The sequence below is a fragment of the Balearica regulorum genome, chromosome 2, assembly GCF_011004875.1.
Source record: "Balearica regulorum gibbericeps isolate bBalReg1 chromosome 2, bBalReg1.pri, whole genome shotgun sequence".
In the NCBI taxonomy this organism is placed as follows: domain Eukaryota; kingdom Metazoa; phylum Chordata; class Aves; order Gruiformes; family Gruidae; genus Balearica; species Balearica regulorum.
Genome location: NC_046185.1, coordinates 119,713,314 through 119,721,647, shown reverse-complemented (window position 1 = coordinate 119,721,647; position 8,334 = coordinate 119,713,314).

The following is an 8,334-nucleotide window of genomic DNA, read 5'->3' as shown; positions in this document are numbered from 1 at the left end:
AACAGGAAGGGATGAGTCAGAATTCTATTCTGAAGGTTTTTGTGTCTGGCACTTTTCCAGGAAATACCATTTGGAGGATCAAAGGCTATGTTTTGCAGACACTGAACACAAGAAGCCTGCATTTAGCTGTTTTAATTACACATTTTTTAAGTTTCATCACAGGACTTAATGTCTTTTTTTTTACAGTGCTTCAGTATATAATCCTGTTAGGAAGCTGCAGATTTATAATGAAGCAGGAAGTAGCAATGTCATCGTTTCAGCTGATTGTTTCCCTTGTGCTGTAGTGTATTAACTAAGTAATGCTTCACTTGCCTGTGTAGAGCCAATTGCATTCTCAAGGACGTCAGGCATGCCTGAAGATGAGTCATTGCTTTTGGTACAGCACAAAAGGTATGAGATGCGGTCTCAGCAAGTGTTTGTCCATTGAAGTCGGTTAATAACCTATAGCCTTCTGCCATGGCAAGATGCCACAAATCAATCTTTTGTGCATTCACCAAACAGAAAGGCTGGTGTATGAGCTGCCTCTTCGGTATCATACCTTTAGTCCCATTCCTAGAGTGAGGTGTTAATCTGCAGAGAGATTTTTCATGTCACATAGACCTCTCCTTCCGCCCCGCTTCCTTGAGAGCGTTCCAGAGGCAGCAGTCACAAGGGTAGCCATTAAAACCAGGGGAGAAGCACCACAGGGTTTTACATGAGTGCCTGCAACGTCCTGTAGACTTCCTTAAGATTTGGGGAACCTATAAAATCGCAGAGCCAGCCCCTGGGAAGTAACTTCCTCCTGAGGAAAATGGATGGGGCCAGTCAGGAAAATTACACAAGACTGAATTCTACAGTGTTTACCCTGCAATCACTTTTTTTTGTTTGGTTTTTTTGTTTGTTTGTTTGTTTTTTTGTTGGAGATAATGAAACAGCTGGCAAAATCAGTTTTTCCTCTGTCAGGAGATGTAAAGTGGCTTTGGTGCCATTCCAATCCATATGGCAAAGGATTCCTTTTCCTCGACTCCCGTGGCAGTCTTCAGTGCAATGCCTGATTAGTTAAGGCCATGGGCAAGAGGGAGCTACCTTGTAATAGGCAGAAGTTATTAGAGGATGGTGTTGTCAAGCCTCCGTGGGGTAACGGTGATCACTGCACGCTTTTAGTTTTGATATCATGAAAGAATTGTTCCCTTAGGGACAACACAGTAACAACGAACTTTAAAAGGGCAGATTATAAAACTATGAGGAAAACGGTTAACAGCAGGCTGAAGGGCAAAGAGAAGTACTTAAAAACCATAGAGATCTGCCTGGAGGCTATTTAAGAACATTGTATTAGAGGCACAGATGGTTTGTATACCTCTGAGCAAAAACATAGCGTATGAGGAAGAATGAAACTCACAGGGTTACGTGGGAGAACAGCGTGAGCGTAGAAAGGTTGAAAACGCATCCCTTAAAAATGACGACTGTCTGAATGACAGACTAGGAAACGTTACTGGGAGAGTGGAAAGAGCTGGAAAGCATCAGTGCTAAGAAAAAGACTATAGCAGCTGCTGACTTTGGATCCCCAGGATGAAACACCGAAAAGAGTGATTCCAGTAATGTCCTGAGCACTTTGCCTTTGAAAACTGGGCTACTCCAGATGAGACTTCAGAAAAACAAGGGTGCCCTTAATCTGAGTTAGCTAGCACAACCCTAAATCTCAATAGAGACAAAGCAGTCTGCAGTTTTAATATGTGACTAGGCCAAACTTAAGAGTAAAGGAGCCTGTTCAAACATAGTTTCTCTATACTAGGACTTTAATTTCACCTTGTGTTAGATTTAATGCCAAAAATGATGTTTTTAGTCTTTGTCAAAGAAGGTAGAGATTAAAAAATAAATAAAATCCACTCTTAAAAACGCTAATTTTAGTGAAAGCGAAGAGCCTACATTTGTTCTGGTACTGCTTTGGGCTGTGAGGGCGACTATCTGATAACCATGTAGTGAGATTTGCAGAGCTTTTTTGCACCAATGTGTAATTGGGCAGATGCAGCATTTTCTTGTCATGTATCTGAGAACAAGAACACGATGATTATAAATTAGAAGGGGAACATCTCAAGTATCACAAATCTGATGATGTGTGCAAAAAAAGTGTTCTTGTGAAATCAATGAAAGTTATTCTTCTGGTTTAAAACCAAGGGGAAGGTTGGAACAACTATTTTGGCAATAAAAACTCGATGCACGCAGTCTCAGTGGGACTAGAGCCCTGGCATCTAGGCTGTTTTATTCTGCCCTGTTAAATTGAAACAAACAATTCAGCTGCCCGAGTCTCTTCTTTTCTCCCCTGACATGCCAACTATCTTGAGAGAAGAGATGAAGCATTGTTCTGATCAGTGCCACAGCAGCAGCAGCAGTTTTATAATTTAAGGGCTGCACAAAATTTATGGAGCACTGAGAAGAGCTTAAATCAATTTTACGATTTTCATAAATTATTGCAGGCAAACCATGTTTATGCAGAAAGCTGGTGATGTTCGAGCTGTTCATCCAATGGACAACAGCATTCAAAACAGGGATTTTCAAAGGCACCTGTGGGAATTATGCATTTGAGTTTGACGGGAGCTAGAAGACTTGTTCCTTTGATCTACTTAGTATTCCACTATTAATTTTTAATCATGCCAAATTGTTTCAAATACTTGGTAAAAATCAAAATTAGAGGAAGGTCAAATTCAGAGCAATTTTAAAATTTCATCTAAATGTTTAATCTGCTTATAAATGGTGGGTAACTTGTAATTCTATTTCGGGTGAAAAACCACTTTGGCACTTGAAGGGTTAACCCTTTTCTTACCACGGTGTCTTTTTTGGGTTGTTGTTTAGGCCCCATTACTCTGAGGAACCTTGTTCTCTCTCTGCTTGAGGCTGTACCTGCAAATTACTCCAACTGCTACAGGGAAGGATCTGCCTGTAGAGCAGAAAGAGAAATGATACCTGGTTCCTCACCACATTTCAAGATTGTATAATAAGACAAATGTAATTCCATCCATTACAGATATGAATAGGGCTTGAATTTTCCAAGTTCTGGACAACTAACCAAGGTGGAGCAGATAAGAAACAGTTCCCATTTCATCCTAATTTGGGTATTATTGGTGATTGAAAGAGCCCTCCCCTCACTGGGTATTATGCCCATCAGGATGCAGATAGGTTGGAGACCTTTCATCATATCAGGATACCTCTGAGCTATAATATTCGGTGCTTAATTGTCTGTATTTTAAATTTCTCCAACTGCTCTGAAAAGAAATCATCGTGTTTCAGGTTATTGCAGACTGAATGTGCTCAACATGGTATTAATGGAAAGAACCGTTGCTGAATTCCTCTGTGCTGGATGGGCAGCTTGGGCTAATTTCTTTTCTGATGTTACTCCATCGTTCTCAGTGAAATGGTACTAATAGATACATGAGCTCCTTACTAAACCTGAACAAGGTAGTCTGAGGCAAATAGGTTTAAATTCAAGGAAGTTAAGCATTGGACACTCCAGGATCTTGCCACTGAACTCCTATAGCCAGCAACATACATAAATGATGGGAGCGACTGACCAGGTGGTCATTACGCAGGAAGAGATCTGTGACTGCTGTGAATTAACAACTGAACGCAGGCCACGGTGTGAGGAAAAGCTAATGCAATTTCGGCTCAATAAATAACGTGTTGTGGAGAAGAAATGTGAAGTAATCCTACCCTACTTATTCTCTGCTTCAGACTTAAGCTGGAGTAATGTGTCTACTTTTGTGCACTATGCTTCAAAAAAGAAAAATGTAGACCAATTGCAAAGTCCAGCAGAAAGTAGTGCTATTGATCAGAAGTCTAGAAAACATGACCTGTGAGGACGGATTGAAAGAACTGGGTTTATACATCTAGAGAAAGGAGATGCAGGGGAGGGAATAAGAATGTGATACCAGTCTTCAGATATGTAAAGCTTGCTGCAAAGAGGAAGGTAATAAATTGTTCTCGTGTTTCCACTGGGAATACAAAAAGAACTAATGGATTTAAATTACTGGAAAGGAGATTTAAGGAAGACATTAGGACAGGCTTTCTAGCTGTAACAGTAGTGAAGCGCTGAAACAGATTGCCTGGGGAGGTTGTGGGATCTTCATTGCCAGACGTTTTTAAGAACAGGTTAGACAAACATCTGTCAGGAATGATTTGGGTATAATTGATCCTGCCTTAGGGCAGAGGGCTGGACTAGATGACCTCGCAAGGTCCCTTCCAGCCCTATTTTCTATGGTTCTCTCATTAGGAAGGCTGATGTGATATTCCTAGGACCTCACCATTCCTTTTAAAAGCAAAAACATGCTATGGCAATGCCAAGAATCAGATGTAAGCTGACAGCATCTGGGAAAATGCAAAGCTTAAGGTTGATATCCCACCCTTAATTATTAACACTTGAATGCACGTAACACAGTTGGACTCATTCAAAGGCTAAATACTTGGAGGTTACACAACTGCATCTTTTATGACCAGAGTGTGATCTTTTTAACGGCACGAGAATCTGTTTCTTCTAATGTGTATTAATCTTACATATTGCAACTTCCATTTCATCATTTGAGTGAGTAGCAGGCATTGGTCTTTAGCATCTAACATATTCCAGGTGGGGTCACTCTCATTTCACATGTCATCACACATTTGGCCACATGCTACACTTCCACTCACTCACTCCAAAGCTCATTCTTCCACTCCAATTCATCATGACGCTAGCACTCAGCTTCATTACATGGCTGTGTTTAAATCAGTCATACCACTGGTAATGCGCTTGGTACCCTTCTTTCCATTCTCAGACACTGGATATTCCTCCTGCTGCTTTCTGCTCGCATGTTCTTTTATTCCTGTTGATAAATTTCATTTTCATCTGTCTTTTGCTGCTTTCCCTTCAAGCTGTGCTTGCGTTACAAACTGCAGTTCAGCAGTTTAGCAATTGGATTGCATCCAAATGTTACCAAATGCCACATCTTTTAATATCAGGCAGAGCAGCTTGAATTTTCTTCCTCAGAGTGCTGTAAAAGACACACTGGCATGTTTTCTGTGCAAATGCCAAAAAAAAAAAGAAAAAAAAAAAGTTTAACAAAAGATGGGGGGTGTGAAGCAAGCTGAAATGTCTGCATTCCCAGAATTTTGTATTTTCCCTGATTTCAGGTTTTAGTTCATGACCCAGCTGCTGATTTATTTAACTCTGGAACTCTGCCAGTTTCGAGCAGCCAAGAATTTGGCACCATCACTTTTGTGACTGGCGGTACCTTAGTGTTCAGCTATGTGACCTCATATGGTTTTTCTCCCCAAAAGCCATGCCTGACCATTGATGATCACAGTATTGCCAAGCCCTCAAGTTCTAAAAAATCCTATGTCAAGGATGAAGTATGTATGTATGTATATATTTTATATATTATTATTATTACTGTTATTTATTTGGTTTGAGTTTGGCCCTTCCGCTTTCATGGCTTTGGAGCTTTTCTCTACAGCTACATGGAGAACAGAAGCTAAAGTAAAAACAAAACCAAAACCAAAATAAAACTGGGGTTTTCACATAATCACAGGATGCTTCCAGAAGCTGAGATTTGAAAAAGTTCAACATACACCATGAACGCTGGTAACATTATGACTGGATATTTGGCTATTACATTGTTTTACTGCATCCAGCAGACAGAAGGATGTTTTTCATAATGGTGAAATGCTCATCAGGGTGCTGGAAGACACCCTTTGCTTTACGTATCTTTGATACTTCCTTGTTAAAGACTGACTGTATTCACTGATGCTTTGGGTATTGCCATAGAGGAGGACTTCCCTTGATTGCTGTGGACTTTGGACCAGAGTCAAGAGTAGCTTTTGCCATGGTTGCTCATCTGTTTCGCTCAGGACTTGCCCTTCACATGTTTTGGAGATAGATGGGCAAACAACAAAGATATCCTGGTGCATCCAGATCATGGCTACCTTGTCTTTGTTGTGCATTCTTTGTGCATATTCCCCAGCTTCTGCTGTGGTTGTGTATGTGGGGGATGAAGTGCACCTCCAGGTCAGTGCTCCAGAACCCATGTGGCCCCTAAGTTTCAACTTAAGATGCATTGGCTCAGCACAGGCCTTTGTCTGAGGACAGATTTCCCCCGCATCATTTGTTTCTACTTTGTGCTTTGCATTGCTCAAAATACTGATTTTCTCTCTCCTGTGGGTGCAGTCCATGGCAAGGGATCACTCGACCTTGAAATGCAGTTTCATTCGTTTCGGCCACTGGTTAACGCTGACATTGAGAGGAAGGTAAGCCTTCTTATTTGGACACTGGAATGGGGATCATTTCCTGCTCCTGTCACACCTTTCCTGGGTAATACTGGTTCTTAATATCATTTTCCCGTATTGGCAGTTCACCGTATACCACAGCATGTGGAGAATAATACTTTTTTCCTACCACTTTTGTGTCTAACTAACTCACCTATTTACATATGGTGGCAGTTTTTTTGAATTGCAAGTGCCCAATGCATTTTTTTCCTTGTACTTCTTGGGCCATTTGCTCTTTAGTTCTTCCTCCCTGCCACAGCTCCAGCCCTGATTCTAACACGTCACTGAGCAAGTCTTCCCCACGGGGAGGGAAGGGACCTGTTCACTGCACCTCTGGAGCAGAACTGGAGCGAGCATTTGCCATGCAAGCTTGTTTCTCTAATTCAGTGAGGTAAGGTGTTTGCACCCTGTTGCACCTCTGCAAACCTCCTATGTTGTCCTCTTTGCCCTCAGCTTTGGGCTGGCCCAGGCAGAGACCGAAAGTGTGTGAATGGCGCTCCACCATTCCCTCAGCTCCTCTGCACCTCTAAGGAGTTCAGAGAGTCCACGGTGGCTGCAGCACCAGCTGGATTTGGGTTTTGAGTGAGTTAGAGACTTTTAATGTGTGGATGCTAGCTTTTTAAAGGCTCCTTCCAGGACTTGAGAGCCTGTGTAGGCTCTAATAAATAAGTGCTTTTATCTCAGGTGTCGGCTTTAGTGCAGTCGTTCAATACCACACACAGAAATACATCCCCATGGATCTCATTGAGCTGTGCAGTTCCTGGGTGATAGTTCGAATGGCCAACACTCCTATACCCCTGTATTATGCATTTACACAGCGCCTACCCCAGAGGAGCCCTAATCTGTGCTACAGACTCCAGAGTGCTACTTTAAAAGTTGTACTTTTACTTTAGTACAAAAAATAATAGTAATTTGTAAATGAATCAGGGAGATTTTAAAATCAATTTTCTTCAGCAAACAGCAATTATTGAAATGGTTGCAGTTATCACTGAGGACTGAACGTATAAAATGCTTCAAGATACAGAATTGGATTCTATAAACATATAATTCTTTTATCAATAATTCTTATAAGCAGGCTTCTTTCTACACTCTCCCTTTTGCCAAAACTCTCTCCTCTATTATATATTGAGCTCATTTCCCTCCTGGATAGCTGCAGATTTGTTGGTATACAAATTAATTTTGTTATTGACTAGAACGAACATTTGGAGGACAAGAATGCCATTGCTATTCATACCTAAAGGTAATCAATACAGGTACAGAGGAATAAATATTTTCTAACCAAGTAAGCATCCTCTCTAGCCTTATTTCCTTTTTCTAAAACCCACAGGACTGTATCCTGGCTGCTGGACATGTGAACAAAGCGGTGAGAGGCAGTAGCATTTAAATCTTGTTACCAAAGAAGGATCACGAGAGGGAGAAACTTCTTGTCTTTGCTCTTTCCATGCTCCAGCTTGGCAGTCACTCACTCGTAACAACATATTCCTGCTCTTCAACTGCAGTGGTGGTTAATTACTTGTCCCTCATCAATTTTTTACCCCAAAAACAGTGGAGAAGAAGTAAGTCCCTGCTTGAAGCATCTTGACATCTGCTTGGGAATGGCAGACAGCAGTTTGCGGCTACAGCGTTTAAGAGGCGATATGAGGAGATATTATGAAGGCGTGGTGTGATTTACATCAGCCTGTCTGCAAAATGAATATTATTAGCACATAAAAAGCAAAGGAAAGGGGAAAGAATAGCAAAAAGTGGTTTGGTTTGCCCTGTTCCTGGCCTATTCCACTGGCCGTCTCCAGCTCCTCCCGACTGATCCTTGGTGCTGTTTGTGGTGTTCCAGGCTTGTCTTGCTCAAAGACACCCAGGAGATTTGCACTCACTTGTAGCCAGATTCTGCCTTAATTTACGCCTGAAATCAGCCGGGGGCTGACAGAACGTCAGAGCTAAACTTTGTTTTGCTTCAGCCTTTCACAGGATTTGCAAAGGAAATGCCGGAGCGAGACGGAGGAGGCCGCCGGTGCCCCGCCAGCCTCAGGCAGCGGCCGTCCAGCTGCTCCAGGCTTCCCTTCACGGAAA